This window comes from Camelus dromedarius, chromosome 6 (genome assembly GCF_036321535.1).
Source record: "Camelus dromedarius isolate mCamDro1 chromosome 6, mCamDro1.pat, whole genome shotgun sequence".
NCBI lineage: Eukaryota > Metazoa > Chordata > Mammalia > Artiodactyla > Camelidae > Camelus > Camelus dromedarius.
Genome location: NC_087441.1, coordinates 88,670,304 through 88,684,740, shown reverse-complemented (window position 1 = coordinate 88,684,740; position 14,437 = coordinate 88,670,304). Strand labels below are relative to the sequence as shown.

The 14,437-nt window shown below is 54.1% G+C and overlaps 4 long non-coding RNA genes across 4 annotated transcripts in view; 3 read left to right on the top strand and 1 right to left on the bottom strand.

Moving 5' to 3' along the window:
- LOC135321540 (uncharacterized) overlaps positions 1-14,437 on the bottom strand; it is a 539,910-nt gene that overhangs the window by 330,946 nt on the left and 194,527 nt on the right. The gene's annotated exons all lie outside the window — the stretch shown is intronic.
- On the top strand, positions 47-3,713 carry LOC135321612 (uncharacterized). Its single transcript, XR_010381485.1, has 3 exons — positions 47-82; positions 346-419; positions 3,150-3,713. It is a non-coding gene; the product is annotated as an uncharacterized LOC135321612 (long non-coding RNA).
- LOC135321611 (uncharacterized) lies at positions 3,865-7,824 on the top strand. Its single transcript, XR_010381484.1, has 3 exons — positions 3,865-4,193; positions 4,456-4,529; positions 7,261-7,824. It is a non-coding gene; the product is annotated as an uncharacterized LOC135321611 (long non-coding RNA).
- On the top strand, positions 7,976-11,544 carry LOC135321610 (uncharacterized). The gene is made up of 3 exons (XR_010381483.1): positions 7,976-8,304; positions 8,567-8,640; positions 11,371-11,544. It is a non-coding gene; the product is annotated as an uncharacterized LOC135321610 (long non-coding RNA).

Genomic DNA, 14,437 nt, shown 5'->3' with positions numbered 1-14,437 from the left:
GTAGAAGTGGCTCCGCAGGAGCTGACGGATCATAAAACACTGAGCTCTGTTTGTGGAGCACACGGAACTTATTATACACTGGGTAAGTTAGTGAACGTGGTTGACAGTCGAGCGCTGCGTTGCCTAGAAACAAGTGTGCTCTGAGGGGAAGGGTATATGTAGCTCAGCAGTAGAGAGAATGCGGGCTTAGCATGCAGGAGTTCCTGGGGTCAGTATCCAGTTCATCCAAGAAACAATTGTGATACGGGGAAGGAAGGAAGGAAGAGAAGGCGCAAAGATTTTGTTTCCCTTCAGCAGTGTCTTCGCCGGAAAGCCTAATCCTCCATCCTTTTCTGTGGTTTTTAGCCGACGTGGGACCTGGCGCAGCTCCGGTGTGGCCCGGCAGTACCTACCCACCTGCGGCGGCCTCGGAGGCCCAGGTAAGTGGGGTGGTCATGCTCTGTTGTACCTCGTCCTGGGAAAGGTGGTCTTCTAGTTCTCCCGGCAGCCTTTCCTGGCCTCGTCTGCAGACTGTGTGTCCTGTGACGGTTCTGGCGTGGCGTGTCGCTGCCTTTTTCAGACTCAAAACTCTTGCCCAGGAGCCAGTGGGCTGCTTCTGCCGGGAGCCCGTCGCTTTGGCTGGATCCTGCAGGAGCCAACAGTCGAGCGCTGCGTCCGGTTCCTGCAGACTTTGACTGTGGGTTTCTCGAAACAGCGTGAGGAGGGTGATCCCTCTCTCCAAAATGACTTCTCCTGGCTCGGCTGACTCCTTCCTGACCTCCTGCACCTGGGGTTGCTCCTGGGTCACTGAGACGGATTTCTGTGTCGTCGTTCTTTTGACTGGTTTCCCGGCTCAGGCCAGGTGATTCTCCTGTTTAGAATGTCCATTCAGATCCTGGTAACTGGAAAAGGGGCAAAGCCCTCCCTCCAGCTTTGTACGGTGTGCTTTGTGCAACTTTGGGTCTTCCTGGGTGTGGTAAACGTCACAGCCGGTCACTGTCTTTTCTCGGGAGGTAAGTGTGTCTTGGCCGCTGCCTCCAGTTGTACTCTGGGCAGAAAAGCCTGGCTCTCAGAGGATGGTGCGTTTGTAGTAGGGAATAGAGGCTGGAAGGGAAAGAGCCCGCCGTTAAAATGCCTCCTTCCCTGCGGGGGAATTCCGATGCGCACCAGAGTGCGTTATGTTGTGTTTGTCCCCCACCCTGCGCCGGGTCGGGCCCTGCCCTGGAAGCTGTCAGAACTGCTGTCGGTCTCATGGCACACCGTGGGGTTTTGCGCACGAGCTGGTACAGTGCCTTTGGTGTCAGGTGTGGGGGTTGAGACTCCACACGTCACTCTCCCGTAGCACGCAGGTAGGGTGCGTTCCGTAGCGAACGTAAAATCCAGACGTCCCTGAGGATAGGGAAGATTGTAGCGGAGCCTGAGTCCCGTCTGAGGACAGCCTTGTCCCCTCAGGAGCCCTTGGCCAGCTCCGCCGCAGGACTCTGGGATGCCCCAGCACCCAAGTGCTCTTTGCGCCCAGGGGCAGACCTTGCGGGCGGAGGAGGCCCTTTTTGAGGAGGGGGCAGAGAGGACCTGGCAGGGTCCTGCAGGCAGAGCCCTGCAGGCAGTGCGGTGACCCTGTTGCGTCTCTGCTTGCTCGTGTGGAGAATGAGCTCTTCACGTCCGTCCCGTCCTCCGTTTTCCTGGTCCGTGCCGGGCAAGCTTGCGTGGAGCTGGGAAGTGGCGGGGAGGGCCGTCCAGCCAGAGCGGCTGGGTGTTGTGAAGGCGCTAGTTTGCCCGTGTGCTGGAAGCTCAGTGTGCAGCCTCTCGGGCAGGAGGACCTTGGCTTCCTCCACTTGGATACAGAGGCGGCGGACGGTGCGGCGTCAGGGTCGTATCCCCGTGTCCCCCTGTGAGGCCCAGGCTGCAGGCAGGCCCCAGAGGGCTGGGCGGTGCGTGTGGGCACCGTGCTGCTCTCTTGGCACATGGTGGAGTGGAGGGTGCCCATTGCTGATGGCTGCTGCGTTGGGTTTCGGCTCTTGTCGGTGTTGGCGCTTTTGGCTGTCATCCAAACCAGCCCGCCCTTCTGTCCTGCAGATCACCCCGTGGGCCGGAGGGCCCCAACCTTTCCGAGGACCAGCCTGCGTGGCCTGCCCCGGGTGCGGCCCGTCGTCGCCCCCCTGGTCACCTGCACCTGGTCCCCCTTGGTGCCCTGTGCAAACTCGCCCCCCACCGCCAGCTGCTCCACTCAGTAAGAGGAAAGCATAGTCCTCTGTTTCTTCCTTGAGTCACTGCAGAAGAAGGGCAGATCGCTCTCCGGGGCTTCCCCGTGCACGGGCGGCCGTGACTGGGCTCACGGCCGTGAACATCTTGTCCCTTAGCAGACGCACTTGATGGACCGAGTCTTCCCCGTCCTGCCCTGGGGAGGGAGGTGTCTGTTGTAGAGGGAAAGAGGGTCCTCTGACGGAGGGCAGACCTGTCGGTTCTGCATACGGGCCTTCAACAGACACCACGTTCCGGGCTCCCTGGAGGACAAGCCCGCCCCTGTCACTGTCTGCAGCGTGTGGAGCCCTGATCTTCCACAGCCGATGATCGGTTGTGGAAGAAACACCCGAAATCGGGGCCTGTGGTCTGTTCAGTCAAGGGTCCTGAGACCTGTCTCCCACTCGGTCTGATAAGAGACTTCGTTTGTTACGGGGAAGAAGGCTTCAAAGGTCTTTTGCGCTTCAGCAAACTAACATGATTTGTAAGGCAGTGAAACGTGAAAGAGTGTTTTGTATTTATTTTATCTATGCCGAGAAGCTAGTTGACTCGGGGAAGGACATAGTTTAGTGGTAAATAGAATGCTTACTTAGCATGCCGAATTCCGTGTGCTCATTCCCTGTACCTCCATTTAAAAACAGAAGAAAAGAAAAAACAAAAACAAGAGCAAACTTCAAATGTTAGAAATACATAGTGCGCAAACCCAAATTCCATATCCATTCTTTTTACGTGTTTTCCTCTTACTACTTGGTTTTAAATATATTCCAACCGTGACTTAAGCTTTTTTTTCAGAAAATGCTCTAACTCTTTGAAAGTCTTTTCTGCCACTTTTGTTTTGACACATCCACGAACGGAGATATACGCAAATGTTTAATTTAATATACATTCGTGAATATTCTCATTAATATACCTGTAAATACCATTTACAGATGGTGTGTCAGTGTGCCACTTTACAGAAGAGAGAGGAAGAGAATCTTCCTGGGATGAGGTACAGTCTCTTGTTGTTAATGTACTTGTATGACTATATAAGTACCAGGGGATTCTGAGACATAAACCGGGGGTTGGTGTGAGTGTGCATTTTCACGTTTGCATCTGCTGATGAGAATTTTTGACTTATGCTTTTAACTTACAGTTTAGGATGTGATTCTGTGCTTAATGCCGTAGGACTGGATAATGCACTTGTGTTCATTTTCCAGACTCACTTAGTGAAACCAGTGTCTGTGTGGGCATTCTTTTTTTCAGGGTCTTTCCCTTACAGTTTATTAGAGGATATTGAAAAGAAAATCATCCCTGGGAAAGTTAGGTGTATCTTGGGGTTGGTTTTTGATTTAGCTGTCCTCAATTGAAATTAATTAAGTGATGTTTCATTTTCAAGGCAGCATGTTTTGTCTTCCCATTCCACCACAAGTAACAGTGGTCTAGTTCCCTTAATGCCTTACGCTGTTTCCCACCTGCTCCTTTTACTCAGGCTGCCCTTCCCCAAAGCCCCTCCACATTCCCCCTCTGCGCTGGATCTCTCTTTTACGAAACAGTGCGGTCTTCCCAGCATTCCCTGATCTATCCACGTGCAGCGGACTCTCCTGTCCTTTGTGGCGTTACTGTACCCGTTCACCTCATTTGTAGAGCTGTTGAAACTTTTCTGTTCTGATTTGTTTTCATGGATCCTGTGCCTCTGGCAGAACAGAGAGGAGAATCTGCCTTTTACTTGTACCGCCAGCTTCTCCCAGGATAGGGCTTATGTTCTGATAGCTTCGGTAAATAACTGTTGTCTACATGACTGACTAAGCTTATGCACATGATCTGAAGTTTGTTCCTGATTTATCTTGTTTTGTGTTCCTAGGAAGGGGCGACTAAGCCCGAAATTACAAAACCGGAGTATGCTACTGGGACTGTAGAAGTGGCTCCGCAGGAGCTGAAGGATCATAAAACACTGAGCTCTGTTGGTGGAGCACACGGAGCTTATTATACACTACGTAAGTTAGTGAACGTGGCTGGCATTCCTTGTCCTCCGTGCCTAGAAACAATTGTGCCCTGGATGGAAGGGTATATGTAGCTCAGCAGTAGAGAGAATGCGGGCTTAGCATGCAGGAGTTCCTGGGGTCAGTATCCAGTTCATCCAAGAAACAATTGTGATACGGGGAAGGAAGGAAGGAAGGAAGGCGCAAAGGTTTTGTTTCCCTTCAGCAGTGTCTTCGCAGGAAAGCCTAATCCTCCATCCTTTTCTGTGGTTTTTAGCCGACGTGGGACCTGGCGCAGCTCCGGTGTGGCCCGGCAGCACCCGCCCACCTGCGGCGGCCTCGGAGGCCCAGGTAAGTGGGGTGGTCATGCTCTGTTGTACCTCGTCCTGGGAAAGGTGGTCTTCTAGTTCTCCCGGCAGCCTTTCCTGGCCTCGTCTGCAGACTGTGTGTCCTGTGACGGTTCTGGCGTGGCGTGTCGCTGCCTTTTTCAGACTCAAAACTCTTGCCCAGGAGCCAGTGGGCTGCTTCTGCCGGGAGCCCGTCGCTTTGGCTGGATCCTGCAGGAGCCATGCAGGAGTGCTTAGGAGCCGGTTCCTGCAGACTTTGACTGTGGGTTTCTCGAAACAGCGTGAGGAGGGTGATCCCTCTCTCCAAAATGACTTCTCCTGGCTCGGCTGACTCCTTCCTGACCTCCTGCACCTGGGGTTGCTCCTGGGTCACTGAGACGGATTTCTGTGTCGTCGTTCTTTTGACTGGTTTCCCGGCTCAGGCCAGGTGATTCTCCTGTTTAGAATGTCCATTCAGATCCTGGTAACTGGAAAAGGGGCAAAGCCCTCCCTCCAGCTTTGTACGGTGTGCTTTGTGCAACTTTGGGTCTTCCTGGGTGTGGTAAACGTCACAGCCGGTCACTGTCTTTACTCGGGAGGTAAGTGTGTCTTGGCCGCTGCCTCCAGTTGTACTCTGGGCAGAAAAGCCTGGCTCTCAGAGATGGTGCGTTTGTAGTAGGGAATAGAGGCTGGAAGGGAAAGAGCCCGCCGTTAAAATGCCTCCTTCCCTGCGGGGGAATTCCGATGCGCACCAGAGTGCGTATGTTGTGTTTGTCCCCCACCCTGCGCCGGGTCGGGCCTGCCCTGGAAGCTGTCAGAACTGCTGGTCGGTCTCATGGCACACCGTGGGGTTTTGCGCACGAGCTGGTACAGTGCCTTTGGTGTCAGGTGTGGGGTTGAGACTCCCCACGTCACTCTCCCGTAGCACGCAGGTAGGGTGCGTTCCGTAGCGAACGTAAAATCCAGACGTCCCTGAGGATAGGGATGATTGTAGCGGAGCCTGAGTCCCGTCTGAGGACAGCCTTGTCCCCTCAGGAGCCCTTGGCCAGCTCCGCCGCAGGACTCTGGGATGCCCAGCACCCAAGTGCTCTTTGCGCCCAGGGGCAGCCCTTGCGGGCGGAGGAGGGCCCTTTTTGAGGAGGGGGCAGAGAGGACCTGGCAGGGTCCTGCAGGCAGAGCCCTGCAGGCAGTGCGGTGACCCTGTTGCGTCTCTGCTTGCTCGTGTGGAGAATGAGCTCTTCACGTCCGTCCCGTCTCCGTTTTCCTGGTCCGTGCCGGGCAAGCTTGCGTGGAGCTGGGGAAGGTGGCGGGGAGGGCCGTCCAGCCCAGAGCGGCTGGGTGTTGTGAAGGCGCTAGTTTGCCCGTGTGCTGGAAGCTCAGTGTGCAGCCTCTCGGGCAGGAGGACCCTTGGCTTCCTCCACTTGGATACAGAGGCGGCGGCGACGTGCGGCGTCAGGGTCGTATCCCCGTGTCCCCCTGTGAGGCCCAGGCTGCAGGCAGGCCCCAGAGGGCTGGGCGGTGCGTGTGGCACCGTGCTGCTCTCTTGGCACATGGTGGAGTGGAGGGTGCCCATTGCTGATGGCTGCTGCGTTGGGTTTCGGCTCTTGTCGGTGTTGGCGCTTTTGTCTGTCATCCAAACCAGCCCGCCCTTCTGTCCTGCAGATCACCCCGTGGGCCGGAGGGCCCCAACCTTTCCGAGGACCAGCCTGCGTGGCCTGCCCCGGGTGCGGCCCGTCGTCGCCCCCCTGGTCACCTGCACCTGGTCCCCCTTGGTGCCCTGTGCAAACTCGCCCCCCACCGCCAGCTGCTCCACTCAGTAAGAGGAAAGCATAGTCCTCTGTTTCTTCCTTGAGTCACTGCAGAAGAAGTGCAGATCGCTCTCCGGGGATTCCCCGTGCACGGGCGGCCGTGACTGGGCTCACGGCCGTGAACATCTTGTCCCTTAGCAGACGCACTTGATGGACCGAGTCTTCCCCGTCCTGCCCTGGGGAGGAAGGTGTCTGTTGTAGAGGGAAAGAGGGTCCTCTGACGGAGGGCAGACCTGTCGGTTCTGCATACGGGCCTTCAACAGACACCACGTTCCGGGCTCCCTGGAGGACAAGCCCGCCCCTGTCACTGTCTGCAGCGTGTGGAGCCCTGATCTTCCACAGCCGATGATCGGTTGTGGAAGAAACACCCGAAATCGGGGCCTGTGGTCTGTTCAGTCAAGGGTCCTGAGACCTGTCTCCCACTCGGTCTGATAAGAGACTTCGTTTGTTACGGGGAAGAAGACCTCAAAGATCTTTTGCGCTTCAGCAAACTAACATGATTTGTAAGGCAGTGAAACGTGAAAGAGTGTTTTGTATTTATTTTATCTATGCCGAGAAGCTAGTTGACTCGGGGAAGGACATAGTTTAGTGGTAAATAGAATGCTTACTTAGCATGCCGAATTCCGTGTGCTCATTCCCTGTACCTCCATTTAAAAACAGAAGAAAAGAAAAAACAAAAACAAGAGCAAACTTCAAATGTTAGAAATACATAGTGCGCAAACCCAAATTCCATATCCATTCTTTTTACGTGTTTTCCTCTTACTACTTGGTTTTAAATATATCCCAACCGTGACTTAAGCTTTTTTTTCAGAAAATGCTCTAACTCTTTGAAAGTCTTTTCTGCCACTTTGGTTTTGACACATCCACGAACGGAGATATACGCACATGGTTAATTTAATATACATTCGTGAATATTCTCATTAATATACCTGTAAATACCATTTACAGATGGTGTGTCAGTGTGCCACTTTACAGAAGAGAGAGGAAGAGAATCTTCCTGGGATGAGGTACAGTCTCTTGTTGTTAATGTACTTGTATGACTATATAAGTACCAGGGGATTCTGAGACATAAACCGGGGGTTGGTGTGAGTGTGCATTTTCACGTTTGCATCTGCTGATGAGAATTTTTGACTTATGCTTTTAACTTACAGTTTAGGATGTGATTCTGTGCTTAATGCCGTAGGACTGGATAATGCACTTGTGTTCATTTTCCAGACTCACTTAGTGAAACCAGTGTCTGTGTGGGCATTCTTTTTTTCAGGGTCTTTCCCTTACAGTTTATTAGAGGATATTGAAAAGAAAATCATCCCTGGGAAAGTTAGGTGTATCTTGGGGTTGGTTTTTGATTTAGCTGTCCTCAATTGAAATTAATTAAGTGATGTTTCATTTTCAAGGCAGCATGTTTTGTCTTCCCATTCCACCACAAGTAACAGTGGTCTAGTTCCCTTAATGCCTTACGCTGTTTCCCACCTGCTCCTTTTACTCAGGCTGCCCTTCCCCAAAGCCCCTCCACATTCCCCCTCTGCGCTGGATCTCTCTTTTACGAAACAGTGCGGTCTTCCCAGCATTCCCTGATCTATCCACGTGCAGCGGACTCTCCTGTCCTTTGTGGCGTTACTGTACCCGTTCACCTCATTTGTAGAGCTGTTGAAACTTTTCTGTTCTGATTTGTTTTCATGGATCCTGTGCCTCTGGCAGAACAGAGAGGAGAATCTGCCTTTTACTTGTACCGCCAGCTTCTCCCAGGATAGGGCTTATGTTCTGATAGCTTCGGTAAATAACTGTTGTCTACATGACTGACTAAGCTTATGCACATGATCTGAAGTTTGTTCCTGATTTATCTTGTTTTGTGTTCCTAGGAAGGGGCGACTAAGCCCGAAATTACAAAACCGGAGTATGCTACTGGGACTGTAGAAGTGGCTCCGCAGGAGCTGAAGGATCATAAAACACTGAGCTCTGTTGGTGGAGCACACGGAGCTTATTATACACTACGTAAGTTAGTGAACGTGGCTGGCATTCCTTGTCCTCCGTGCCTAGAAACAATTGTGCCCTGGATGGAAGGGTATATGTAGCTCAGCAGTAGAGAGAATGCGGGCTTAGCATGCAGGAGTTCCTGGGGTCAGTATCCAGTTCATCCAAGAAACAATTGTGATACGGGGAAGGAAGGAAGGAAGGAAGGCGCAAAGGTTTTGTTTCCCTTCAGCAGTGTCTTCGCAGGAAAGCCTAATCCTCCATCCTTTTCTGTGGTTTTTAGCCGACGTGGGACCTGGCGCAGCTCCGGTGTGGCCCGGCATCACCCGCCCACCTGCGGCGGCCTCGGAGGCCCAGGTAAGTGGGGTGGTCATGCTCTGTTGTACCTCGTCCTGGGAAAGGTGGTCTTCTAGTTCTCCCGGCAGCCTTTCCTGGACTCGTCTGCAGACTGTGTGTCCTGTGACGGTTCTGGCGTGGCGTGTCGCTGCCTTTTTCAGACTCAAAACTCTTGCCCAGGAGCCAGTGGGCTGCTTCTGCCGGGAGCCCGTCGCTTTGGCTGGAGCCTGCAGGAGCCATGAGGGAGTGCTTAGGAGCCGGTTCCTGCAGACTTTGACTGTGGGTTTCTCGAAACAGCGTGAGGAGGGTGATCCCTCTCTCCAAAATGACTTCTCCTGGCTCGGCTGACTCCTTCCTGACCTCCTGCACCTGGGGTTGCTCCTGGGTCACTGAGACGGATTTCTGTGTCGTCGTTCTTTTGACTGGTTTCCCGGCTCAGGCCAGGTGATTCTCCTGTTTAGAATGTCCATTCAGATCCTGGTAACTGGAAAAGAGGCAAAGCCCTCCCTCCAGCTTTGTACGGTGTGCTTTGTGCAACTTTGGGTCTTCCTGGGTGTGGTAAACGTCACAGCCGGTCACTGTCTTTTCTCGGGAGGTAAGTGTGTCTTGGCCGCTGCCTCCAGTTGTACTCTGGGCAGAAAAGCCTGGCTCTCAGAGATGGTGCGTTTGTAGTAGGGAATAGAGGCTGGAAGGGAAAGAGCCCGCCGTTAAAATGCCTCCTTCCCTGCGGGGGAATTCCGATGCGCACCAGAGTGCGTATGTTGTGTTTGTCCCCCACCCTGCGCCGGGTCGGGCCTGCCCTGGAAGCTGTCAGAACTGCTGGTCGGTCTCATGGCACACCGTGGGGTTTTGCGCACGAGCTGGTACAGTGCCTTTGGTGTCAGGTGTGGGGTTGAGACTCCCCACGTCACTCTCCCGTAGCACGCAGGTAGGGTGCGTTCCGTAGCGAACGTAAAATCCAGACTTCCCTGAGGATAGGGATGATTGTAGCGGAGCCTGAGTCCCGTCTGAGGACAGCCTTGTCCCCTCAGGAGCCCTTGGCCAGCTCTGCCGCAGGACTCTGGGATGCCCAGCACCCAAGTGCTCTTTGCGCCCAGGGGCAGCCCTTGCGGGCGGAGGAGGGCCCTTTTTGAGGAGGGGGCAGAGAGGACCTGGCAGGGTCCTGCAGGCAGAGCCCTGCAGGCAGTGCGGTGACCCTGTTGCGTCTCTGCTTGCTCGTGTGGAGAATGAGCTCTTCACGTCCGTCCCGTCTCCGTTTTCCTGGTCCGCGCCGGGCAAGCTTGCGTGGAGCTGGGGAAGGTGGCGGGGAGGGCCGTCCAGCCCAGAGCGGCTGGGTGTTGTGAAGGCGCTAGTTTGCCCGTGTGCTGGAAGCTCAGTGTGCAGCCTCTCGGGCAGGAGGACCCTTGGCTTCCTCCACTTGGATACAGAGGCGGCGGCGACGTGCGGCGTCAGGGTCGTATCCCCGTGTCCCCCTGTGAGGCCCAGGCTGCAGGCAGGCCCCAGAGGGCTGGGCGGTGCGTGTGGCACCGTGCTGCTTTCTTGGCACATGGTGGAGTGGAGGGTGCCCATTGCTGATGGCTGCTGCGTTGGGTTTCGGCTCTTGTCGGTGTTGGCGCTTTTGGCTGTCATCCAAACCAGCCCGCCCTTCTGTCCTGCAGATCACCCCGTGGGCAGGAGGGCCCCAACCTTTCCGAGGACCAGCCTGCGTGGCCTGCCCCGGGTGCGGCCCGTCGTCGCCCCCCTGGTCACCTGCACCTGGTCCCCCTTGGTGCCCTGTGCAAACTCGCCCCCCACCGCCAGCTGCTCCACTCAGTAAGAGGAAAGCATAGTCCTCTGTTTCTTCCTTGAGTCACTGCAGAAGAAGGGCAGATCGCTCTCCGGGGCTTCCCCGTGCACGGGCGGCCGTGACTGGGCTCACGGCCGTGAACATCTTGTCCCTTAGCAGACGCACTTGATGGACCGAGTCTTCCCCGTCCTGCCCTGGGGAGGGAGGTGTCTGTTGTAGAGGGAAAGAGGGTCCTCTGACGGAGGGCAGACGTGTCGGTTCTGCATACGGGCGTTCAACAGACACCACGTTCCGGGCTCCATGGAGGACAAGCCCGCCCCTGTCACTGTCTGCAGCGAGTGGAGCCCTGAACTTCCACAGCCGATGATCGGTTATGGAAGAAACACCCGAACTCGGGGCCTGTGGTCTGTTCAGTCAAGGGTCCTGAGACCTGTCTCCCACTCGGTCTGATAAGAGACTTCGTTTGTTACGGGGAAGAAGGCTTCAAAGATCTTTTGCGCTTCAGCAAACTAACATGATTTGTAAGGCAGTGAACCGTGAAAGAGTGTTTTGTATTTATTTTATCTATGCCGAGAAGCTAGTTGACTCGGGGAAGGACATAGTTTAGTGGTAAATAGAATGCTTACTTAGCATGCCGAATTCCGTGTGCTCATTCCCTGTACCTCCATTTAAAAAGAGAAGAAAAGATAAAACAAAAACAAGAGCAAACTTCAAATGTTAGAAATACATAGTGCGCAAACCCAAATTCCATATCAATTTTTTTACGTGTTTTCCTCTTACTACTTCGTTTTAAATATATCCCAACCGTGACTTAAGCTTTTTTTTCAGAAAATGCTCTAACTCTTTGAAAGTCTTTTCTGCCACTTTTGTTTTGACACATCCACGAACGGAGATATACGCACATGGTTAATTTAATATACATTCGTGTATATTCTCATTAATATACCTGTAACTACCTTTTACAGATTGTGTGTCAGTGTGCCACTTTACAGAAGAGAGAGGAAGAGAATCTTCCTGGGATGAGGTACAGTCTCTTGTTGTTAATGTCCTTGTGTGACTATAAAAGTACCAGGGGATTCTGAGACATAAACCGGGGGTTGGTGTGAGTGTGCATTTTCACGTTTGCATCTGCTGATGAGAATTTTTGACTTATGCTTTTAACTTACAGTTTAGGATGTGATTCTGTGCTTAATGCCATAGGACTGGTTAATGCAATTGTGTTCATATTCCAGACTCACTTAGTGAAACCAGTGTCTGTGTGGGCATTCTTTTTTTCAGGGTCTTTCCCTTACAGTTTATTAGAGGATATTGAAAAGAAAATCATCCCTGGGAAATTTAGGTGTATCTTGGGGTTGGTTCTTGTTTTAGCTGTCCTCACTTGAAATTAATTAAGTGATGTTTCATTTTCAAGGCAGCATGTTTTGTCTTCCCATTCCACCACAAGTAACAGTGGTCTAGATCCCTTAATGCCTTACGCTGTTTCCCACCTGCTCCTTTTACTCAGGCTGCCCTTCCCCAAAGAACCTCCACATTCCCCCTCTGCGCTGGAACTCTCTTTTATGAAACAGTGTGGTCTTCCCAGCATTCCCTGATCTATCCACGTGCAGCGGACTCTCCAGTCTTTTGTGGCGTTACTGTACCCGTTCACATCAGTTGTAGAGCTGTTGAAATTTTTCTGTGCTGATTTGTTTTCATGGATCCTGTGCCTCTGGCAGAACAGAGAGGAGAATCTGCCTTTTACTTGTACCGCCAGATTCTCCCAGGATAGGGCTTATGTTCTGATAGCTTCGGTAAATAACTGTTGTCTACATGACTGACTAAGCTTATGCACATGATCTGAAGTTAGTTCCTGATTTATCTTGTTTTGTGTTCCTAGGAAGGGGCGACTAAGCCCGAAATTACAAAACCGGAGTATGCTACTGGGACTGTAGAAGTGGCTCCGCAGGAGCTGACGGATCATAAAACACTGAGCTCTGTTTGTGGAGCACACGGAACTTATTATACACTGGGTAAGTTAGTGAACGTGGTTGGCATTCCTTGTCCTCCGTGCCTAGAAACAAGTGTGCTCTGAGGGGAAGGGTATATGTAGCTCAGCAGTAGAGAGAATGCGGGCTTAGCATGCAGGAGTTCCTGGGGTCAGTATCCAGTTCATCCAAGAAACGAGTGTGATACGGGGAAGGAAGGAAAGAAGGAAGGCGCAAAGATTTTGTTTCCCTTCAGCAGTGTCTTCGCAGGAAAGCCTAATCCTCCATCCTTTTCTGTGGTTTTTAGCCGACGCGGGAGCTGGCGCGTCTCCGGTGTGGCCCGGCAGCACCCGCCCACCTGCGGCGGCCCCGGAGGCCCAGGTAAGTGGGGTGGTCATGCTCTGTTGGACCTCGTCCTGGGATAGGTGATCTTCCCTTTCTCCCGGCAGCCTTTCCTGGCCTCGTCTGCAGACTGTGTGTCCTGTGACGGTTCTGGCGTGGCGTGTCGCTGCCTTTTTCAGACTCAAAACTCTTGCCCAGGAGCCAGTGGGCTGCTTCTGCCGGGAGCCCGTCGCTTTGGCTGGATCCTGCAGGAGCCATGCGGGATTGCTTAGGAGCCGGTTCCTGCAGACTTTGACTGTGGGTTTCTCGAAACAGCGTGAGGAGGGTGATCCCTCTCTCCAAAATGACTTCTCCTGGCTCGGCTGACTCCTTCCTGACCTCCTGCACCTGGGGTTGCTCCTGGGTCACTGAGACGGATTTCTGTGTCGTCGTTCTTTTGACTGGTTTCCCGGCTCAGGCCAGGTGATTCTCCTGTTTAGAATGTCCATTCAGATCCTGGTAACTGGAAAAGGGGCAAAGCCCTCCCTCCAGCTTTGTACGGTGTGCTTTGTGCAACTTTGGGTCTTCCTGGGTGTGGTAAACGTCACAGCCGGTCACTGTCTTTACTCGGGAGGTAAGTGTGTCTTGGCCGCTGCCTCCAGTTGTACTCTGGGCAGAAAAGCCTGGCTCTCAGAGATGGTGCGTTTGTAGTAGGGAATAGAGGCTGGAAGGGAAAGAGCCCGCCGTTAAAATGCCTCCTTCCCTGCGGGGGAATTCCGATGCGCACCAGAGTGCGTATGTTGTGTTTGTCCCCCACCCTGCGCCGGGTCGGGCCTGCCCTGGAAGCTGTCAGAACTGCTGGTCGGTCTCATGGCACACCGTGGGGTTTTGCGCACGAGCTGGTACAGTGCCTTTGGTGTCAGGTGTGGGGTTGAGACTCCCCACGTCACTCTCCCGCAGCACGCAGGTAGGGTGCGTTCCGTAGCGAACGTAAAATCCAGACGTCCCTGAGGATAGGGATGATTGTAGCGGAGCCTGAGTCCCGTCTGAGGACAGCCTTGTCCCCTCAGGAGCCCTTGGCCAGCTCTGCCGCAGGACTCTGGGATGCCCAGCACCCAAGTGCTCTTTGCGCCCAGGGGCAGCCCTTGCGGGCGGAGGAGGGCCCTTTTTGAGGAGGGGGCAGAGAGGACCTGGCAGGGTCCTGCAGGCAGAGCCCTGCAGGCAGTGCGGTGACCCTGTTGCGTCTCTGCTTGCTCGTGTGGAGAATGAGCTCTTCACGTCCGTCCCGTCTCCGTTTTCCTGGTCCGCGCCGGGCAAGCTTGCGTGGAGCTGGGGAAGGTGGCGGGGAGGGCCGTCCAGCCCAGAGCGGCTGGGTGTTGTGAAGGCGCTAGTTTGCCCGTGTGCTGGAAGCTCAGTGTGCAGCCTCTCGGGCAGGAGGACCCTTGGCTTCCTCCACTTGGATACAGAGGCGGCGGCGACGTGCGGCGTCAGGGTCGTATCCCCGTGTCCCCCTGTGAGGCCCAGGCTGCAGGCAGGCCCCAGAGGGCTGGGCGGTGCGTGTGGCACCGTGCTGCTCTCTTGGCACATGGTGGAGTGGAGGGTGCCCATTGCTGATGGCTGCTGCGTTGGGTTTCGGCTCTTGTCGGTGTTGGCGCTTTTGGCTGTCATCCAAACCAGCCCGCCCTTCTGTCCTGCAGATCACCCCGTGGGCCGGAGGGCCCCAACCTTTCCGAGGACCAGCCTGCGT